At 43.9% G+C, this 23,807-nt stretch overlaps 1 protein-coding gene and 1 pseudogene across 2 annotated transcripts in view; both read right to left on the reverse strand.

Annotated features, from left to right (window-relative positions):
- Positions 1 to 23,807, reverse strand: part of METTL21A (methyltransferase 21A, HSPA lysine) — a 76,216-nt gene that overhangs the window by 26,854 nt on the left and 25,555 nt on the right. The gene's annotated exons all lie outside the window — the stretch shown is intronic.
- LOC311596101 (adenylate kinase 2, mitochondrial-like) overlaps positions 8,807 to 23,807 on the reverse strand; it is a 40,523-nt pseudogene continuing 25,522 nt past the window's right edge. The window contains exon 2 of the transcript XR_014783621.1: positions 8,807 to 13,876. The product of XR_014783621.1 is annotated as an adenylate kinase 2, mitochondrial-like (transcript). The remainder of the gene's footprint in view (positions 13,877 to 23,807) is intronic.

The raw sequence follows: 23,807 nt of genomic DNA on the forward strand, positions 1-23,807 counted from the left end.
TTGGTTATCAAACTTCATCTTCATCAGCACCTCAGACCTTGCCAGGCTAATTCTTTATCTTCCTCCCAACTCTTGCCTCTGTTCTCAATGCAATGTGTGTAGCCAACTGGACGTTTTCACCACAGGCTTCATTCACTCTCTACAGAGGGCTAGCCCCTACTTCACCCTGATAACTTCTAAATGACTTGTGGGTGGGTATTGTAGGGTTTGGAGACACTGGACAGAGGAACAAATCATGTCCTAGGTATGCATATCCTGAGTGGGATGGAGAGAGACCCAGTGAGATTTTGCCATAGTATTCTAAGTAACATATAATTTAAAGCATATATACATATATGTATATATATTTTTTTCTATGCTAGACGGGCTCCTTAATAATGCAGCTGGTTTTAAGTCATTCATGCCTTGTAAGCAATTCCTCTCATATGGTATACATCACACACACACACACACACACACACACACACACACACACACACCCCTTTCCATGAGTACTTCTGAAGCAAAGCATGGCTTTTCAGGTACCCGGAACTGTAGAAAACAGAGCTGTGGGTACGGAGGGTGACTGTATTGCTCTGAGGAGATGCTTATCCCCTTTTCATAGACAAAAAGTATCTCAAGGTCAGAAATAATGTTAGTGTGCAGGTGTAGGGTCCAAAGTTGTCTCCAAAGAGCCTTGACCTTTCCCACGCAGTGAGAGTCTTCAAGGTGGCATCTGGGGGGCCCAGCTCTGATCTTCAAAAGTTTTCAACTAAAACCTTGTAAAGGGGTTTCTTCTTTCTTTAGGGAAAAGAAATACCAGGAAAAACTTGGCTATAAGTTTTCCTGTAAATAAATTTCCTGATAGCTCCTATTTGGTTTTTATTTTGGGTTTTTTAATTTGCTTTCATATTTGTTTATTTTGATCTTTCAAGACAGGGTTTCTCTGTGTAGCCTTGGATGTCCTGGACTCACTTTGTAGACAAGGCTGGCCTTGAACTCACAGCAATCTGCCTGCCTTTCCCTTTCTGAGTCCTGGGATTAAAGGTGTTTGCCCCTATTTCTATCTTCTTATTAAATTAATTTTTTCAAGATAGGATCTCACTCTGTAGTCCTGTCTGGCCTGGAACTCACAGATATCCACCTGCCTCTACCTTGTGAGTGGCAGGGTTAAAGGTGTGTACCACCTCACCAGGCTTGTGTCTTCTTATTTTTATGAATTTTGTTGTATAGCTGTTTCCCTCCAACTTGAAATATCCCTGCCTGGCTTGTAATGTCCAGGAAGTAATACTACTAACAAGGATGAGGAAAAATATAAAAGTTACAAGACTCAAAAGGTACTCTCCAGCATTGTAGAAGCAGTAAACAGTTGCTGGGGAGAGGAGGCTTTGGGGCTGGCTTGTTTTCCCTGAACTTCTATAAGGAGCTCCAGGGATACAGATTCCCTGACATCATAACTCATACTAGGCAGGCTCCTTAGTAATGCAGCTGGCTTTAAGTCACACATGCCTTGTAAGCAATTCCTTCCATTTGGTTCTGCAAGTAACCACAATAAACTCATTGGTTCACTAAGCTAGACTTTCTTTGATGTGTCATCAAGGCCCTTAGATAGGGTGAATAGCCATTTGTTCCCATCTCTCCAGGTGAAGTCATAAAACAATTTTAGTTTAAGTACTTACATCATTTTGTACACATTCTCCTTGTTCAAAGACCTTACATGTTTACATTCTATAATGGACACTCAATTGGATCATTGTCAAGCAAAATTGAATGCTGGAGCACAGTTCTGCACTGCAGGAGTAGGCCACCCTGTTAGATTGCTTCTTTGGGAGAGGTTGATGGATTGGGGGGGGAGGGGCGGGGGAGCATTTTATTCCTCAGCAGCACCAGGCTAGGGCCCTCAAATGTCAGACTGTCATTCCAACACTGACGTCCTCTGCAGGACAAGAAAGAAACACGCTGAAAAACTCAAAAGGCTCATCCTATTTATTTTACTGGGGACGCAGAACATTTAGCTGCAAAAACACCATTTTCTTTAGCAATCAGTTCCATATATTTAAACAAATCAGTACTCAGTTGAGGTAAAGACCAGGAGTTTCCATATATATTTAGTGACGATGAAGAGTAACAAATACTGACAGAAGGTCAATCTCACCATCCATTCATTAATTTGTCCTTTGGGAATTTTTCACAAATTTTTCACAAATTTTTGTAAAAAGATTTAAATACATCCCTTTACTTTAAGCCCAGCCCTTGAGAGGCAGAGACAGGTGGATCTCTGTAAGTTGGAGGCCAGCCTGGTCTACAGCGCTAGTTCTGGGACAGCGAAAGCTACACAGAAAAGCTCCGTCTCAAAAAAAACAAAAACAAAAACAAATTAAATTGCTGAGAGACACTATAAAATATTCACATTGGGGGGGATGAATGGGAGAATGTATTTAGTGAAACTGTCTATAAAATATAGTCATGTTGACAGTCTTGAGTCACATGTGTCCAGCCAGACACAGAGAGAACAGAACGAATGTGGTTTTTTTTTTTTTTTTAGGAAGAAACACAACCAAACACAATAGATAAAAGGCACTGGAAAGTACACCACCATATCCTACTATGACATGAATATTTTCCCAAGGTAGTTCAAGGAGGAGCTAGCAGCGTGGACAATATCATGAAACGCTGACTAGGTGAACAGAACGCGGGGATCCATAGAACGGGATGCTGCTTCTCACAGAAGGGAGCACACGTCCTCACAGATGCCGACAGGATGGATTAACTGTGAAGCAGGGTGCTAAGTGAAGTCACACAGCTCCGCAGGTGCGTGTGTGCGCCCGTGTACATCAGACAGTGTTGTTTTTGTGGATGTGTGCGGAAGAGATAAATCTCTAGAGACAGAAAAAAGAATAGTGGTTGAGTAGGCTCGGGACCGGCAGAGAATAAGGTGCTGTTAGCTCATGAGCTCGAGATCTCTTCTTCAGAGGATGGTTGTGCAGTTCTGTGAGCGCACTAAGCGCCACTGTGCGCTTCCGCTGGGTGGATGTCACAGTGTGCTGACTGTGTCTCCATAAAGGTGCTTTAAAAGAGTGAGTCTTGGACTTGGATGTAGCACAGTGAAAGGCGCTTGGCTAGCATGTGCAAGGCTCTGCGACCAATCCCAGGGGAGGGAAAGAAAGAAGACAGCAAGAAGTTAACTCTTTAAAGCTAATGATCAGGCAAATATATAACGTGCCCATTATCAATCAATCTTCTGTTTTAGGAAATGAATTTCAATGTTTCCATTGTGAAATAATAACTTTACAATAAAGTTTTGCCCTATGCTTTCAAAAGAGAAATTATCTATCTTCTTTGTCACTTAAGGAACAATACTAATGACTAAAATCTTGACTTTTTTACTGGTTGTTACTATGGTTGTCTCTGCAGATTCTAGAGTCAGCAGGGGCACGAGGCTCTGAGCGTGCTTGATTGCGTTAATTGGTGTGGGAATATCTATCTAAACTGTGGTCAGGACCATTCCTTAGAGCGGAGTGGAGGGCGGGGCCTGAACACTTGAGATCCCTGCTGCCTTGGCTCTCCTCCATGAAGCTGTGGCCTAAGCAACCATCTTCCCCTGAAGTTGTCTTTGTCAGGGTATTTTAACACCACAAGAAACCAAGGCAGCCTGGTTCCTACCAAAAAAAAAGTACGGGATGAAGGGTTGCAGAGGGGCCTGAGGAGAAGACGGGACGGTTGGTTGGTTGAGCACTTTGTTGTAAGCATGAGGTCCTGGATTCCACTTCCAGAACAGACTTTTTTTTTTAAGACCCAGGTGTGGTGGTTCACAGTTGTAATTCAAGGGCTGAGGAGATGGAGACAGGCCAATTTGTTCCCCAGCTGTGGCCAGGCCTTGAGTTAGGGCCCATCTGGAGGAAGTGGGCCACTGGGAGTGGTCACTGAGAGCCCTTAGTCTGACCTCACTTCCTGTCTGCTCCTTGCTTCCCAATGGCGGACCCAGTGTGCTCAGCTGCCTCACGCCCCAGCTACACTGCCCGGCCAATCATGATGGACTAAACCTCACACTGAGCCCAAAGCAGCCCTTCTCGAAGTTGCTTCCAGCAACAAGAAGAGTAAGTAACATGTTTTGAGCAAACAATCCAATGCTATAATAGGCTTGTTAGGTAACTCAAGAGAGCTAGGAACAAAACTGAGCCAAGAGAAAATGTCTCTGCATTCTACTCAATGGAAGCATCTTTGTTGGACCAGAAAAGAAATAAAGTGAGTTAATAAGGTTAAAAATATAAGAGCTTTGCAAGGAGATTAAAAAGTACACCCAACAAAAGATATGAAGAAAAGAAAAGAGGGAGAGAGACAAGAAGAAAGTAGGGAGGGAGAGAGCGGCGACAGAAAGGAGGGCTGTGTGCCAAAATTCTGCTCTTAGCTTTTCTTCCCTGCTTTCCATGTTTTAAATTATTTTTTTTTAAAGATTTTTACATTTTATTTTAAAATGCTGTGTACATGTGTGCATGTAGATCTGTGTACGAGAGTACAGTGCCTGCAGAGGCCGGAAGATGATCTCAGATCTCCTGGAGCCAGAATTACAGTCAATCATAAGCCTCTGGATGTGGGCGCTCTTAACCACTGAGCCATCTCTCCAGGCCCGGATTCTGATATGCTAATGTAATATTCAATCATACTGAGTTATCCTAAGGCTGGAATTGAAGGACTAAAGACGTAACCTTCTTGCGACTGAGGACACTTTGGGGTTAATGGATAGCTCTCTGTCTTAGGCCCTAGCTCAACCCCAGAACTAATATGAGCAATAAAAGCACCACCAGTTTACAATGGACAGCTGGGTGGAGTGTGTGTGTGTGTGGGTGTGTGTGTGTGTAAGAGCTGCTGGGCCAAGGGCCCCTGTTTACTAACTGTGCCTCAGCAGGAAGCCTGACTCAAGAGCCTGACAATCAAGAAGGAGTTCCCTTCATCCCGACGTTTTTTTCCCTCAGTTACACCATCTGGCTTAGAGAGCCGGAAGAAAGGCTGGCACCCACATTTGCCAGAATGACCGCCAGTTTGCAAAACGTCTTATTTTTTCTTTGCCAAGAACAAAGTGACAACTGATTTCAAAGTGTAAGCACAGAAGTACTCACAAAGTGAATGACTTTATACTTCATAAGCAAATCACCTGGAGGAAGAAGGTGTTTTTCCCCCTTCAGAAATACTCTTCAAAAATAAGGTGGTAAGTGTGTTTTGATGCTGTCAGCTATGTCAGCTATCTCAAACTATATTCCATCAGCAAAAGTACTTGTGTTTGTCACTAAATATCCAGTCGAATTTAATACATGCCTCTTGACCTCCCATTATATGAAATGGCATGGCACTGACAGGACACCAAGTTGTATTCGTCAAGGAAAGGGCTATAGTGCGGTAAGAAAGAGAAGGTTACGGTTCAGCCTTTTAACTCAACTGCCATTTATTTCACTCACTTCAGTGGTGCAACTACTGCATTCTCAGACGCTTTCAGTAAGAGAACAAGTTTCTCCTATGTAGTGCTTGTGATCTGAGCGCCTGTCCTGGAGAGCATGAGAACACATGGCCATCCCTTGCGTGTGTGTGTGTGTGTGTGTGTGTGTGTGTGTGTGTGTGTGTTATCTCCCCAGAAACAACATCCACTTCCTTTGAGGCAGGGTCCCCACTGACTTGAAGCTACACTGCCTGAGCAGCAAAGCCCCAGGGATCCTCCTGTGTCCACCACCCGACAAGCATGGCACCAGGCGTGACCTGTGTTATGTGGATTCCGGGAATCAAAAGCAGGTCCTCATGCCCACAAGGCAAGTACTTCACTGGCTGCTCCATTTCCCCAGCCCTCAAATGAGTGTGTCAAAGGAACAAAGATAAATTAATGGAGTGAGAAAAACGGTCATTTTCCACAGATGGTGCTACAAGTAGATAACCTCATCCCTTCCAAAGGGAAAATAAAGCCAGACACAGGACTGACACCTTTCACAAGAAATCACTCGAAAGGGCTCATACCTCAAAATGTACGAAACAATGCTGTGAGTCTCCTGGAAGGTAACGGGAGAAAAGCCAGGCACCCTTGAATGTGGTGACTTTATACAAACACCAAAAAGCACAATCCAAACAAAACAATGGACAGGCTAGGCTTCGTCAAAATGTCAAAATCACCAGTCCTTGGGTGAAGACGAGGAGCGGCCTGACAGGCAGGAAGCACTCTCCTTCCCTGTGGTGCTGGGGAGGGATTGAGCCCAGGGCCCTGAAATGCTCTGCCACTGAGCTGGCATCTCAGCTCCAGAGAGTATTTTCAGAGCCCACACGTGACAGGAGATTATTATGGAGAATATACAGACAACTCTTTCCTTCACTGAGGGGGTGGAGGGCGCAGTGCCGGAGATTACAAGGAACTCAAAAACAAAATAGTAAGACAACAAATAAGCCAAAAGAAAAATAGGCCAAAGACCTTAACAGATACCTCATCAAGGAGAATTTGTAACTAACGTTCGCTCCACATCCTAACATATAAGTAAATGCAAATCGTAACAGCTGTAACATACCATTACTAATATATTCAACATTCTGAACAATAGCAGTAATAAATGCTAACAGAGGAGCAGAGTAACACTCCTGGTGAGGGTGTAAAGTGACATGACAGTCACTTCGGGAGACAATTTGATGACGTGTGAAGATCCATATATACCCATCACATGATCCCATTATACGCTTTGGAATTGTTCCATAAGATCTAAAAGCATATGCTTACATATGAGCTTTGCTCATAGTTGCCAAAACTTGGAAGCAGTCCTCAGGGGGTGAATTAATGAACTACTTTATAACCAGACAATGGAATATTATTCAGAAGTAAACTCTAAAGGGGCCTGAAAATGCATGAAGGGAGGCTGACTTCCTATTACTGCTGAGAAGAGGCAGGAGGGAGACACGTGAGTGGGTGAGTGTCTGCTGCCCAAGCATGAGATCCGAGCTCTGATCCCAGCACCAGTGGAGAAAGCTGTTCGGGCACAGTGCTGTGAGCCCGCTAGTCCAGCGCTGAGGAAGGGGAGACAGGAAAGTCCTTGGAGTTCACTAGGTGGGTCTTGCCAAATTGGTGAACTCCAAACAGTGAGAAAGCCTGCCTCAAACTAAGGTGGCCTGTGATTAAACCTACCTTCACCCTCTGGCCTGCATATGCAGCCACAATCACACTCACATGTACATGCTCACAAACATGTATACATGTGTAACATGCATGCAGACAGACCAGACACACACACACATACACACACACACACACACACACACACACACACACACACACAGAGAGAGAGAGAGAGAGAGAGAGAGAGAGAGAGAGAGAGAGAGAGAGAGAGAGAATAAATCTAAAAACAATGTGTGCTGCATAATTGTCAACTACTGGGCATACCAGAAAAGAGCAATCTATGAATACAGCCAAAAGACCTAGGGCTGGGGGGTAGGTAGGTGGGATAGACTGACTGGGGAGCACAAGAGATTTTCAGCACAGTGAAAAGACTTCTAAAGAAGCTGTAAAGAAGCTGTAATGGTGGATACAAGCCATCGCACATTCATCCTAGGCCACAGACTACACAACACTGACAGTAGACCCTAACAGAAACTGAGGCCTTTGGATGCTCATGGCATGACAGCGCAAGCTCCCCATACATCTGTACAAACCTAGCAGGGAACACACACAGAGAAGCCTGCATACATAGCAAAGAAGAGTTTGTGGGAGGGAAACATCCTGGCACCTGTGGCTGACAGAACTCCCAGGCATCATCAGCAAGGGAACCACTACAGATGGTCCTCATGAGCATGCACAGCGCATGGCCGGCCTCAGGAAAGAATGCTGCACACCTACTTTCCCTGGAGCTTCAAAGGCTTCAAAGGCTACCGAGCAGCCTGCTATCTAAGGCCTTTAACGTCAGGAGGGGTTTGGTATCCACTCTTCCACTATCACGGCTTTTATGCATATTTTAACACAAAGGCTTCAGAACAATGCCGCATTGATTGCTGACAAGCAAGTCACAGACAGACAAGTAGACTCAGGATGAAGGAATTCCGTTTCTCAAATCGACCGCATTAATGACAGCGTCATAGCTGACAGATTACAAAATTTTACACTTGTTCCCAGGCGTCTTGATGTTTACCAAATACAGCCCAGAGATTTCCGCTGCACTGTCTCTCTCCACTTTTCCCAGGGTTATCTCTCTCAGGTAACTAGAGATAGCAGAGGTAGCCCTTCACGCTGATGTCACATAGTAACCGTGGGGCCCCAAGAGAAACCTGCTGAGGACGGCAGACTCTAAATACTGCCTCCACCAGCACCAGTGCAGTCACAATATTAGTGTGCATAATTCACACCAGATATTTATTCCACATTAGTGTTTGCTTCAATTGTGTAGGCAATAAGTAGCAAAAGCAACATAAACATCAGCACTGGGGAGCTCCAGTGGTCTGAATGAGACTGGTCCCCACAGGCTCGTGTTTGAGAGCTTCATCACCTGTTGAGAAGGATTAGATGGATGAGGAGGTGTGGCCAAGTTGGAAGAGAATGGGAACAGATCTTGAGGTTTCAGAAGCCCACCCCTCTCCCTCTCCCCCTCCCTCCCCTCCCTCCCTCCCTCCCTCCCTCCCTCCCTCCCTCCCTCTCTCTCTCTCTCTCTCTCTCTCTCTCTCTCTCTCTTTCTCTCTCTCTCTCTCTCCCTACTGCCTGTGGATCGAGATGTAACGTTCTCATCACTGGAGCCACTCCAGTGCCATGTCTGCCATGTCTGCCATGTCTGTCCTGGACTAACCCTCTTTTTGGAAAAAGGGTAAGTGAGCCCCCAGTTGAATGCTTTCTTTCATAAGAGTTGCCTGATCATGGTGTGTCTTCACAGCAGTAGATCAGTGTCTAGGACAGGCAAGGCTTAGGAAAGCAGTCAGTGAACTAAGAATTAACTGTTTTGTAAGATTGGCTTCAAAATTCTGGTGTTCCGGGGAGTCTGTCGGTAGAGTGTGTCCCTCCAAATGAGTTGTGGTTTTAAGGAACACCTAAGTAAAGTATTTAATAAGTCACTGGGATCTGAGAGCTTTGCCCTGTACTCTGTGCAAGATGTATTTTGCTTTGGGTTTTCCCTTCGAGAAGATAGGAAATAAAGACAAATAAGCAAAAAACTAGATTACAAGAGATGCTGCCTCCATCTCTGCTGTAGGTTTTACTTGAGGCGCTATTGTATCTGACACTTCTTTATTCTTTTAATTCCATTTAATACAATCCAGTTTTGCAAAAATGTGAAGATACTGTGATAATCATTCTCAATTATGCTAATGACCTTAAATTAGAATAAAAGTATCAAACATTTGGCAACATGTATTAAGAACTTAAAATACCAATCCCAGTGGTTCAAATCACAAACAGCAAAAAGCAACCACCAAAACCAACGAGTCAGTAGTGATGGAATAAGTTTTCTTTTTAAATTGAACACTTTTATTTTTTAAATTAAAATGTGTGTGTGTGTGCGCGCATGCCAGGTGTGGTGGCACATCTCTTTAACAGTACTCAGGAAGCAGAGGCAGGTAGATCTCTTTGAGTTCAAGACCAGCCTGGTCTACATAGTGAGCTCCAGGTCAGCCAGGGGGACTATTTTCATTTCTAATTTGGCTTTTTGTTTTCTCAGCACTGAGCTTGTGTTATTCTTATATTCGGGGGTTTGGGGGAAGACAAGCTGTTAAAACTCAGAGACAGACCAGCATGTGTTAACCAACCACAGCCTCATACGCCCAGTGTCTACTGCCGGTCTGAGTGACTGACCCTGACTATCCGGGCCTGTGAGAATACTGTGATGTTTCTCCACAAAACTGCCTAAGGATGCAGTTCTTAAAGCAGATCCCCATCATTAAGAGACATGTGACTGTAATTATCCCAGCAGCAGACCACATCTACTGGAAATCGGGACAGGCTCCAACCTCGAGGTGCTACGATATGATCACCAGAGCACCCTGGCAGTGAAGACACAGAGCAGGAATGCTGAGTGCAGTGTGCCTAGGGGCGTTACATGAGCCTTCCATATAGCTGGCTGGAGCCCAAAGGAAAGAGGAACTCAGTCCTGCCAATTTTTTGTCGTTGCTGTTTGTTTTCAAGACAGGGTTTTTCTGTGAAGCCTTGGCTGTCCTGGTCTGGCTTTATAGCCCAGGTTGGCCTCCAATTCACAGAAACCCACGTGCATCTGCCTCCCTGGGTGCTGAGCTGAAAGGCGTGCACCACCGCACCTAACTAGTTCCTGTTAACTTTTGATGCCTTTGTTCCTTCTGGAGCCCAGACTGACCCAGGACCCCTGAGGTAGCCTACTCTGACTCCAGCTCATAGGTAATCCTCCTGCCTCAGCCTCTCTAGTACTTGGAATTGCAGAAGTGAGTCTCCGTGCTCTACTCCCACCCCAACGCCTCAAAATTTAACCCCAACAACACCCATGCTAAACGACAGGGTTTGAAAGTTAATTCTCTTGGCTCTGACTTTAGAGAGTTTATAGACTAACCAGGAGGGTGAGGTGCAGAGGCGGGGAGAATCCAACTGTGTTTGGGATTAAGAGTTATGGGACATAATGAGCGAGAGTTTTCTAAAGGCACATCTCTTCAGGCAGCCCGTCTGTCCCCAAGCCCAGACATATGTGAGGAGCACAGCCCATCAGGGAAAGAAGAAGAGGAGACCGAGGCTCAGGAAGAGAGCACGAGAGGTGCAGAAACACAATTATGAACGGGTATCCCATGGAGGCCCTGGGCCCTTCCTCTGCAGAGCTCCCAGGGGCATGCAGAGACTAGCATGTTAAATAGCACCTCCTCAGCAAGTGTCTCACAGGGCGGTAGGAGAGCTGGAGACCAGCTAGAGGGCTTGAGACAGTCCAGAAGAGGGCTGGGACGAGGGTGGGACAGGCCCAGAGAAAAACAGGAAGGAGGCATGACAGCACCGAGGAATGCAGGAGCGGCTGGGAGCCACTATCATTACCTCTGAGGTGTATAATCATGGCCACTGCCTAGCTGGGGCGGTCTGAGCATCGTCCAGCGTGGCTCTTACTGGCCTGCTTTTGTGTGTCTTTAGACAGAGACAAGAGACTCACTGTCAGAATTCATGTTAACTGCCTTGTAATTGTTCTTTGAATGACTCTGGGAAGTCCTCATCTCTCTATTTTCCTTCTTTCATCATTTCCTTTTTCTTTTTCTTTCTTTCTTTCCTCTACATTCAAGATTGCATTTTCCTTAAAACAATTAGACTGTAATGTTGGTTCTCACCCCTCCTAATGCTGAGACCCTCCAACACAGTTTCCTCATGTTGTGGTGACCACAACCATAAAATTATTTCCCTATTTCATAACTAACCTTGTTACTGTTATGAATCATAATGTAAAGATCTGATATGTAGGGTATCTGATATGTGAACCCTGTGAAAGGGCAGTTAGGCTGAGGAAGCACTGAGGGGTCCTTGCTTTGACGCTGTTCTGGAATTCATGAGTTTCACATGTATCTTCATCCTCTTCCTACAGCAGTTCCCAAGAGCATTTAAAAAGAATATTTATTTATTATTATGTATACAGTGCTCTGCCTGCATGTATACCTGCAGGCCAGAAGCGGGCATCAGATCACATTATAGATGGTTGTGAGCCACCATGTGGTTGCTGGGAACTGAACTCAGGATGTCTAGAAGAGCAGTCAGTGCTCTTAACCTCTAAGCCATCTCTCCGGCCCCACTCAAGAGCATTATTGTCTGTTCTCTACAAGTGTGCTGTTGCTGAGATGCTTCTGACACTCCATGTCTGAGAAGTCTTGCTGCCCAAGGGTAGCAAAAGCTTTCTTTCCTTTACAAAACTGCATTAACATTGAACTTCCAGAAGTGGGGCAGAAACCAAGAAGCTCAGGCACTGGGGCTGGAGATGCTATAGTTGGCATGCTTATGTTTCCTCCCAAATACATGACTTTTTTTTTTTTTTTTTACAAAATTTTCAACATTCTTTGTTGACTCAGGGCCCAAACATGGCAGCATTTGGTCAGTTATAAAAGGCACCTCATTGAGAAATACATGACAGTGTTGTCGGGTGATCCCAGTCACAGGATGTGAGGGTGAGGACAATCGTTGGATGATTTAGCTTGACATTTTAGCTACAACTGAGCTACACTCCTGACCTTGTTCACTTATTTAAAGGGTCCCATGGATGAATGAAGGCAGAGTGGTAGACTAGTGTGTGCAGGGTGGCTGCTGAAAGCTTTGCCACCAGAGCAGGTGACTGTCAGACATGCGCAACATGGATCTCTCTCCCCTTGCTCCCTACAATTCCAGTAAAAACGATTTGCCCAACCACCACCCACAAGATCACACCCCATCTCTTCCATATGTGCAGATGAGTCTTTGCCTTACAGAATGGGGAGCCACGAGCAGCAGCCAACAGTCCCCTCATCTGTATGGGGGACACAGGCGCAATCTGACCACTGCATCCTTGGCCTGGTGGTCCATAAGGTTTTTATATAGAAGCTGAGGTCTGTTAAGAGCATTAGCTTTGTAGTCCAGAGGGAATGAAAGTCTGATTGCTTACACATAATACCACATCTCCTTATTTGCACCAATAGCCTCCAATCACGGTTTTTAAAAACTTAATGTTCTCCTTTGCTTATACTTTAAAAATTCCCACCTACGGGTAGAAACAAAACAAAACAAAACCTACTAAGTACAACACTGCCACTGTTCCAAATGCTCCTCTTGAGCCCGTCACCACCTCCCTTGCCGTAACTCCTTCCATTGACCACCCTTTTCCTTTCTTCCCAGCACCTAAGGACAGGGACCACATGGCCAGGGAGATGAGCAGTGGTGCTGTCTCGCCTACCCTTCTGTTACTAGGATGTGGCTTTGGAGAAGGCTGCCAGAATGCTTGCAAACATGACGTCAGGGGCTTGCATCAATGGTGCAGTGAATCCCCCGTTTCCTGTTGTGCTCCACCAGGGGAGTGATCTAGGTGTGGTAGACCTCCAGGCGGGTCTTCTCCTTGTCATCTGACCTTCGGAGCAGGGGTTCTCCAGTGGTATCATCTTTCATGGGTTCCTTTGGAGGGTTGAACTCCTCATGGTAGGACTGGCCACTCTTGGGGTGAATCAGCCTTCCAACGATCCTCCGGATCAGCAGGGAGTCTGGGATGCTGAACTCAAGCACCGAATCAAGCTTCTCTGTCCTCTTCTCCATGAGGTCACTGAGCATTTCAGCCTGTGTCATAGTCCGAGGGAAGCCGTCTACAAGAAAGCCATCTTTTTTTTTTTTTTCATGAAGGAGTCTCCAAATTCTTCTCAATGAGCTCCACAACCATTTCATTACTCACCAGTTTCCCAGCATCCACTGTTGCCTTCAGCTTCTTTCCCAGCTCTGAACCTGAAGCAACCATGGCTCTCAGCATGTCCTCAGTGGCCAAATGACAGACATAGACGTTTCCAGCCAATCTAGGTGCTTGGGTCCCCTTACCCTCCCCGGGCGGCCTCAGCAACATGGCCCAGATGCCCTTCCAACTCTCTGTTTCAGGAGCCAGCACGTTAGGAGCCATGTCCGTCAAAGCCAAACTCCACCAGCCGCCCTCACACCTCAAGCCTCTTCCAGGCTAGTTAGTGTACAGTCTCCCAAAGACATAATCTGAAACATAGTTGCCAAAGTAATCGCACTCAGAGGTGGCCTCCTGAGGTCATTAAACCACGAGGGTGGAGTGTGGTGAAGGGTCAGACACCTTTAATGGGACTCGACAGAGTTCGTCCTTCCTGACTTCCACTCTCTGCCAGGTATGAACAGTGTTCATCTTCTCCAGAGGAGATGTGTTCATGGCTCCTCCATCCAGGAAACAGAGACTGAGCCAAACTGTCTGTGCTCAGATCCTGGACTTGAGAGCTTCCAGAGCTATGAAAAATACACATTTTTAAATTAACATATTGTTTTATATGTATGGGTGTTTTTCCTGCATGTATGCCCACAACCTGAGTGCAGCACCTACATCAGACAGAAGAGGGCATGGGATCTACTGGACCTGGAGTTACAGATGGGTGCTGGGAACCAAACCCTGTGCTCTTAACCACTGAGCCATTTCTCCATGCCAGAGAAATAAGCTTTTCTCCCCCTTCTAAATTACTTAGAGATATTTTGGTACAGCAGCACAAATGACCTAGAGCTAGAAGGAAAGATTCTAGTGATAGACTCCGTCAGGCACACATACACGGTGTACCTCAAATCTTGACTCAAAATTCTTGCACTAGCTTTAAGGATTATCTGTGAAATGTGTTCGACACTGAACAGCAAAAGCCAAGAACTAGTTTTTTTTTTTCAAAACTAATCAAGGATAATCTCTGGTAAAATAAGGTTGCTGGGTATTTAATATTACAATTTACAAACACCCAAATCTCTGAGCAAATTGTCCTTTGACATCCGTTTACTACTTCCAAATTGAAACAAGTGATACTTCCTCTGTGGGCTTGGTAATTGCCTCTTTTTGATACTTTGCCAGGAGTTAATTTACATACTTAATTATTAAATCTATCTTAGGAGGTTTTTTTTGGTGTAATGTAAATTAACTTGTTTTCAATATTGCTAGCATTGAAAAATAAATTCAGAAAGGATTTTATTTCTCCACAAGGCAGATAATTTGCATGTTTTGTAAATTGTTCAGCATGGCCTAAATGTTTGGTAATTTAAATCAAAGACAAAGATTTTTTTTGTTTTGTTTTGTTTTTGTTTTCCCTCTATCTCTCCCTTGGAAAATGTCTGCAGTTCAATACTGACATGCCTAATTTCTTTTTGAAAATATATTGTGTGGGAGACTCAGGAAAAACTATCCTTCATGAAACACATGAATACTCTGTGAGAAAACCTGCTCCACTTAACAAACAAAATAACAACAGAGCACGTTTAAAGTTGATGTTAGTTACTGAGGTTCAAATTATATTCAGTGGAAGTCTGAGACAAGCCATCAAGTGCATCAGATGAGTGCACTCCCTGTGATTACTCTCTTCGGGAGCTAGAAAATGACTTCTTAGGAAGAGTATGCCTGAGAGTAATTGCTGCTTGGTGGAGAAAAACTGGGGAAATAATTATAAGAGTGAAGAAGATATTTCCTAACCATCTGCCATTTAAAAATAAGAAACAAAAAAGGGAAACATAGTTTTGCTTTTTTTTTTTTTTCTTCAGAAAGGCCTGGAAGCCAACACAGAAGACAACATACTGATGGTGTGGCACAGGGTGCCCAGTGACACTGAGGTGTGTGATGGTGTGCAAAGGACATCTGAGACTGTGACCTCATGATGCCCACCCTGAGGTGTGCTCTGCTGTTGAGTCAGTAACTTTTTAAAAAGATTTATTTACTTATTATGCATACAATATTCTGCTTGCCTGTACACCTGCACATGCACACCAGAACAGGGCAACAGATCTCATTACAGATGGCTGTGAGCCACCGTGTGTTTGTTGGGAATTGAACTCAGGACCTTTGGAAAAGCAGCCAGTGCTCTTAACCACTGAGCCATCTCTCCAGCCTCCCAGTAACTTTTAAAAAAAGATTTATTATGTAAACAGTGCTCTGCCTGCATGTACACCTATACTCCAGAAGAGGGCATTAGATCACACTATAGATGACTGTGAGCCACCATGTGGTTTCTGGGAATTGAACTTAGGAACTTTGCAAGAGTAGTCAGTGCTCTTAACTTCTGAGCCATCTCTCCAGCCCCAGTCAGTTGCCTTCATTTGACACTTGTACATAACCAAAGAGAAGGAACACATCCAAATGAAATGTCAGTAATTGGAAGCAGGAGACACCAACAGAAAGACATTTCTTCCTACTGGGGTAAAAAGGTAAATAAAAAAAGGGTACCATCCAAGTCAGTCTTCAGCGTCTTTAATTCCTACGTCTAATGCATGGAATCTTGGTGAGGTAGTAAAGGACTACATTGTTACAGGCTTCACTGGGGTAACATTTGATTGGCATTCTCTTCTGTGGGGGCCGGTGTGTGTAAGTCCATGGGGCATGGCCTCTGTCCTTTGCCTTCTGGGTCATCCAGGCCTCCTTTGGAGAGGATGGCATGAGGAGGCAAGGGAAGGCAGAACTGTTTGGAGAGCACTGATTTCCTTCAACCACACAGTCAGTACCAGAAGAGACCAAGCAAGAGGAGTGAGGAGCAGGAAGCACTCTCTGCCTCGGGGCTGCATGGGTACTGGGGGTGGTGGCGGAGACTCTTCTTTGATGTGGCCACTGACCCTGGCCTGCCAAGCACTGCCACAAGAAATAGTTCTTACTGGAACCAAAGGAGAGGCCGGGAGAATACATGTGCTTTGTGAAGAGAATAGGGTGGGGTGCGCATGCCTATAAAGAGTCTATTCTCACTGACACTAATTATCTGAGGTGGATATACTGATTTTTGCTTTTTGAACTATTCCCTTTGTGGTTTTGTCTTGTTTTCTGGTTTTGTTTGTTTTTTCCTCCCTGACATCCACTCATTCTTTGATGAGAATGTCTTGACATCCTAAATGGGACTGTCATCAACATTTCTTCCTTCTCTGATCCAAACAACCATCCAGCCATGGAGATGGGACTGGGGTACGATAAGATGGCATCTTCCTGTAGCAGCCTGACCTCTGGGGTCACGTAGATTCTCCATTTGGTATTCTACTGTTTGGTGGATGAAAACTGCCTTACTGTTTCACGTCACTCTACCCAGTGAGAGGCAGAACCTATGTGCCGCCCTTCATTCTGGGCAGGCTGCTCGGCAGACTACGCAACAAGTGACAGCTTCTGCGCCCAGCTCTAACAGCTTCCCCCTGTCTTGCCTTGAAGCCCTGAGGCACAATTTAATTCCAACTTCCCTGAAGCCACCATGTTATGAGGGTGCTCAAGCTGCTAACGAGAGGGTTCCTAGAAAAACAGACACCCCGCTACCTGCCAGCTCTTCTAGGCAGCTTTCATGAAAGAGCCTTCCTGTGACTCTCGCCTCAGCTGCCATCTGACTCAACTCTGTGAGTCACCTCAGCAAGGAAGAACTAGCTGGTCCTAAACCTCGAGAGGCATCACACAGTCCTCATAATCCACTGTGGCTTCATCACGAGGCTCTGTTAAATAGTGCGCTGCTGTGAGTGCTGGATAATTCTATGCCAACTTGGCCCAAGCTAGAGTTATCTGAAAGGAGGGAACCTTGATTGAGAAAATGTCTCCCTAAGATCAGCCTGTAGAGCACTTTCTTAATTAGTGATCAATGTAGGAGAGCCCAGTCGATTATGAGTGGTTCCATGCCTGGGCTGGTGGTCTATAAAAAAAAAGCAGGCTGAGCAAGCCATGAGGAGCAAGCCAGTGAGCAGTAAGCAGCAGCCCTCTATGGCCTGCATCAGCTCCTGCTTCCAGGTTCCTGGCCTACTGAGTTCCTTTCCTGCCTTCCTTTGATGATGAACAATAATAGGGATGTGTAAGGCAAATAAACCCCTGCCTCTCCAACTTCCGTTTCGGTCATGGCAGAAACCCTAACTAAGTCACCATGCTCTCAGAAATGTGTCAGAATAGCAATTACAAATAAATATATATAATCCATACAATGACATGATAAACTTTTGAAATTCATTGAGACTTTGTGACCTTGGAGGTTATACGTTTGTTTTTTGTTATTGTTTTGCTTGTTTATTTTTGTAAAAAGTAGAGTCTCTCTGAGCTGGAACTTCATGTGTAGACCAGGCTAGCCTCAAAGCTACAGAAATCTCCCTGTCTCTGTCTCCCAAGTGCTGGGATTAGAGACTTGAGCTACCATGGCCAAGGTCAGTGAGGCTATAAACTTTTATAATTGTTCCATGTGTTTGTGACAAAAATGTTCTTCCTCACTGTGGGGACTCTCTATATCCTTATTAAATGTCTTGTCAATTACATCCTCTTAATGTCCTGCATCCTCCCAAGTTTTTGTTCCCTAGATTTACTAGTTCCCGATAAAAGTGCTAAACACTTGCCATTATTGTTTCGGATTGTCTCTTATTTTCATTCCAATAGGCTTTTGCCTTATGTATTTTGGAATGTTGTTAACTACATAAAAATGTGTGCGTAAGTACGGTCTCCCTCTTAATTGTCATGTCCTTGTCATCTAAGCTCTGTGCCTCACCCTCCAGTTTGTCTAGCACCTGCTAAGCGGGTATTTCTTCTGTTTCTGTGCTGGCCTTGTATCTCACTCATCTCCAGACACACTTTCCCGCACGGAGTCCCTGAAGGCAGTACACCACTCAGTGTTTTTGTCCTGAGCTGTATGTTTAAACACTCACCAAGGAAACTTTAGGAAGTGCACACTGCCTGCCTTCCCTCGCTGCCTGCTCCTCCAGCAAAATTAACTCGCAATCTCTGAGGGAGAAGCATTTTTGTTGTTGTAGGGGTGAAAAAGAAAAAGGAAAGGAGATAAGATCTACTCTCAATCACTCTTATGGTACAGGTCGGACCACATGCAGCTGACCCACAACACTTTACCACCTTCGAAAACCGAGGCGTCTTGGTTTCATGATTAATTTTGTTGTTGCGGTTTTTGGTTTTTTTGAGACAGGGTTTCTCTGTGTAGCCTTGGCTGTCCTGGACTCGCTTTGTAGACCAGGCTGAGCTCAAACTCACAGAGATCTGCCTGCCTCTGCCTCCCTGAGTGCTGGGATTACAGGTGTGCACCACCATGACCAGCTTCATGGATAGATTTTTTTCATATATTTCCATGCCCATTTTTAATGGAAGAAGTATTTTTGTTTGTGTCTTTTAGCAACTTAAGCATACTTATTTTCAACTTTTTTTTTTAGATATATTTTTACTTTATGTGTTTTGCCTCCATGTGTGTCTGTGCACTGCCTGGTGCCTGCAGGGGCCAGAGGAGGGCACCAGACAGTTGAAAGCAGCTGTTGGCCACTATTTGAGTTCTGGGAATGCAACCCTGGACCCTGGAAGATCAGCAAGTGTTCTTTAATGCTGAGCTCCAGTTCCTATTTCCAACTACTTACTGAACAGTTCCACAAAACTGATTTTACCTAGAGTGAAATCATGTTCCAAATGGGAAATGGGATGTAGGTTTCACAATTTCATGTATCTCAGTACAGTCTGGAGATATGACCTGCAGAAGGCTGATGTGGAGTGGGGAAAGTTTCAGTCTTTTACTTGTTTCCCCTCTTTCTCATTTCTACATCCTCTCTACACGAGAAACCCTACAGGGGAGGAAACAAGAAACGCAGTAGTGTTTTGGTATTCTTGCCTTACATTACATCAGGATGTGCTTCTGCCTCTACTTACCACCATGCACAGCATTTTGTTTTGTTTTAAGATTTATTAATTATGTATACAGTGTTTTGCCCGAATGTACACCAGCAAGCCAGAAGAGGGTACCAGATTTCATTATATATGGTTGTAAGTTACCACGTGGTTGCTGGGAATTGAACTCAGGACCTTTGGAATAGCAGGCAGTGCTCTTAACCTCTGAGCCATCTCTCCAGCCCCATGCACAGCTTTTAAGTTATGGGTTAGCCAGCTCTTTCGGCCTCCCACCACCAGGAGCTGCAACCCTCACCCTGACTGTCAAGGCTCTCCATAGTATGGAAAATAGTCAGTGTTTGACAACCTTAGGGGGTAAAGCCATGGGCACAGCAATTAGAGGCCAGCATGTACACTGATGCAAGCCTGTGGCAATTTTTCTTGTTTCTGTGACACTGCAGTATTTATATTTATGCTCTTTACACCCAATTACATCACTCAGGTTTCTCCTTTTTATATGCTACGTGCTGTTGTTTTGTGTCTGGAATGAATGTGTTGATCTTATGTCAATATGACACACTAACTAGAGTTATTTCAAAGGAGAATCTAACTAAAAAACACAAAATGCCACCATAAGATCCAACTCCAAGGCATTTTCTTAACTAGTGATTGATGGTGGAGGGACCAGCCTATTGTGGGTGGTGCTATCCCTGGGCTGGTGGTCCTGGGTTCTATAAGAAAGCAGGCTGAGTAAGCCATGTGGAAGAAGCCAGTAAGCAGCCCCCTCCATGGCCTCTGTATCAGCTCCTGCCTCCAGGTTCCTGTCCTGTTTGAGTTCCTATGCTGACTTCCTATGATGATGAAAGTATAAGCCAAATAAACTCTTTCTTCTCCAACTTGCCTGTGGTCATGGTGCTTCAGCAACAGTATCCGTAACTAAGACAACAGGGATGGGGGTCAAGTTTTTGAGGAAAGAATCTATGACATAAAGGTTTGGGGCCTGAGCTGGAGATGTAGTTCAGTGATAGAGAGCACACTTGCCTAGTATGTGCAGGGCCTTGGTTCAATCCTCAGTGTGTATGTGTGTGTGTGTGTGTGTGTGTGTGTGTGTGTCTCATACATTTGTGATAAAAAGATATAATTTATATTTGTACAATAAATATATTTTACAAATATATTAATATAACTAAACAGTATAATTAATAATATATAAATAAATATCATAAGTATATTCTGGGGCTCATTTGGCAGTGGTTATTTACTTTTGGTTCAGTATACTTGCAACTTTAAATGACTCTCTAATGCTTGATAGTCATTTTTTCTGCTTTGAATATTTCATTGTTTTACTGTTTGACATTCTCCTTAGAATATACTTTACTAAGTGAGGTGCTTCTTCCTAAATAGTTAAAACTTCTCAGTCCCACTTATTGAAAGTGCTTTTATATCTCATGCTCATTTACTAAGGGCCTGTACATTATAGGTTTCACTTGTGAGCTATGTCCTCTGTTCCATAATTTTCTTTTCCAATCCTTTTCTGGCAGCACTGTGTTTTAATTATTGCAGCTCTTACATTTCTTTTTTAAAATATATACATTTATGTTATTACATATATATACAATAAACTATAGCAAAACATTTCACCCAAACACAAAAGAATACACCTTCTTTTCAGCACCTCACAGATCCATTATTTTTTTTTAACTTTTATTGAATGTTTATGATTTAAACATCATGCACCAAAATTCCTCTCCTCCCCCCAGTAAAATAAAACAAACAGAAAACAAAAACCTTGTCTCAGAAGCTGTAGTGTATCACGCAGTATAGCCTTTTGTCCACATATGTTTACTTTCAAATGCTCAGTGCTATGAGTCATGGGTCTGGTTGGAGGCCTACACTACCGTTACCAGATCCTCACTGGGACTGCTGTCAGATATCCTGTTGTTGCTGTGTGTCAAGGAGATTCTTAATCTTTGAATCTGCAGGTCTGGTCCCTTCAGGTGTTCCAGCAGGTCATACATGGGGTAGATGTTGGGGGTACACTCAGAGTCCTGGATCAGGGTCCGCTCCCATATCCTCAGGACAGGATCAGCACTCCTGAGGCCATGTCATCAGGGCAGGGCCCGCTCTCCCGCTCCTGTGTCATCATAGCTCTTACATTTCTTAATTCTAGAACTTGTCCTGATGCATTCTCTTCTCAAAATGCATCTTCTCTTTCTTTCTTTCTTTCTTTCTTTCTTTTTTTTTTTTTCAAGACAGCCTTGGGTGTCCTGGACTCTCTTTGTAGACCAGGTTGGCTTCAAACTCACAGAGATCCACCTGCCTCTGCCTTCCTGAGTGCTGAGATTAAAAGCATGTGCCACCATGCCCAGCTTCAAAACAAATACATTTTAAAATCTTTAGTTTTCCTAAATAAGCCATTTTTTCAAGTTAAAAGTCACACTGCAATTGCTTAGTATCTGTATTAATTAAGCTCAGGTATATATTTGAGGAAAACTGATAGGAATATGGCAAATGTTAGTTTGAAATTTAAACATCTCTCATTAAATATATTCCACTTTTAAGTCACCTATTAAGGTAATTCAAAGTTTCAATACTTTTTGTTTCATTTCCTTTGTATTCAATAGGACAACTTTATCTGTCTTTTAGTAATTCGTGCATTGGTTGGAATTTTTGTGTACTCTTGTGTCTGTGTATCTCTCCGGCCTGTCTGCCTCTCTCTCTCTCCTCTCTGTCTCTCTGTCTCTGTCTCTGTCTCTGCCTCTCTCTCTCTCTCTCTCTCTCTCGTGTGTGTGTGTGTGTGTGTGTGTGTGTGTGTGTGTGTGTGTGTCTGTTTAGAAGTACAAATACATCTTTTTGCTTCTAAAGAAATTTATTTCCCTTTTCAAAAAAACTATGTTCATATTTTATCTAGTGAACTACTGAGTACTTTGTAGTTCCCTTATGATTGTAGTAGCAATTGTGGTATTTCAGGTATATGCCACCACATCTTGTGTTTCTCGATTACAAAAAAATTATGGAAACTCGAGAAAGGGAAATCCTAATCTGGAGAACGGGGAGTGGATGCTTTATGTATGGCCTTCCTTAGAGATATACACAAAGGTCCTCTCCAAAAGAGTATGGAAATACAAACATTCGACATGGTTCAGAGTGTAGCTGGAGCCAGAGAGGAAAAATGGATGAGAGCAAAGCTGTTCATTCTGCAGAGAATGAAAACACAAGTTTCACATTTGTCCTTAAAATCTCAACTCCCAGAATACACGGAATTCCTGTGAGGTTTTGTGGCATTTCAGCACAGAGAAGGACAATGTCATATTTGAGAACCACTATTTGCTCATTTCCTGTACAAGGAGCCTGAATGGAAAATGGGAGGAAAAGCGTGTGTTTAGGTTCCTTCCTGATTTTCCCCAAAGGGACGGAGATAGTTGGGTATTTATTCTCCACAAATAGATGCAAGCAAAGGCCCATGCCCATGCTGAAATTCGGAACACACAGCAGAAGCACGTTAGCTCTGAAGGGTTTTCTATCGCTGTAGGAAAAGTCTGTCATCCGCATAGGCTCCTTCCAAGGATATCAAATGCCTGAGAAGGCTGATTTGGGGCCTTTTCCCAGTAAGTTGAAAGGATTATTTTCTTTTTAACATTTAATCTTAGGTATACTTTTTCTTGGTGTAAGGCCCAATCTATCACCAGCAGTGAGCCAGGAAGGATGCTTGAAATAGTTATTGTGACATTATCTCTGCCCATGCCTTGTCACCCAAGCTTACTCAAGCCTATTTCTTAGGCATCTAATTATTTTACCCAAACCAGAAAAATGTTCCCATATTAAAACAGTTTGTCAGATTACATAAAAATGCTTAAACTCATCTGTCAAAATGTGAGACAAAAGATAGCATTTTATATCATCTATTGATGTGAACTTCAGGACTGTGGTAAAAAATTATAAAGCCTAATGTGATCCAGCAGTTTCCTGGTCCCTTTTCCCTAACCAGGGAGAACTACACAATGAACATGCTATTCACTAGTGAGAAATGTTCCAGTAATGATACTTCTTCAAACTAGTAATATAAAAGTAAAGCCACTCATAGAATGTGGCCCGGGGAAAGGCATGTGCTATGTTCCTCAAGTGAAGATCAGGGGACAACTTCTACATGGAAGTAAAAATACATCTGTTTGGGGAACATGTTTATCATTTACTAGACTGAAGGGTACATTAAATAGCAGTGTTCATCTTATAGTGGAGGGTGCAGTAACAGAAGTTATATACCTGATTCTCCTTCCTAAAACCCTAAAATGTAAATAAAAACAGACTGTCCAATACACAGCTTGTTTGGTTGGTTTGGTTTTTGGGTTTTGGGTTTTTTTAAGACAGGGTTTCTCTGTGTAGCCCTGGCTGTCCTGGACTCAATTTATAGACCAAGCTGGCCTCAAACTCACAGAGATCTGCTTGCCTTTACCTCCCTGAGTGCTAGGATCAGAGGCGTGTGCCACCACACCCAAGTGAGGCCACAGTTTTTAAGGAATGACACAATGAGGTCCAGTCTCCAGTCTGTTCCACCTTCTGAAGGCCACAGCAGCTAGACGGCTAGGGTGGCTGGTGACT

Source organism: Acomys minous (genome assembly GCF_964271855.1).
Source record: "Acomys minous genome assembly, chromosome: 4".
Taxonomy (NCBI): domain Eukaryota; kingdom Metazoa; phylum Chordata; class Mammalia; order Rodentia; family Muridae; genus Acomys; species Acomys minous.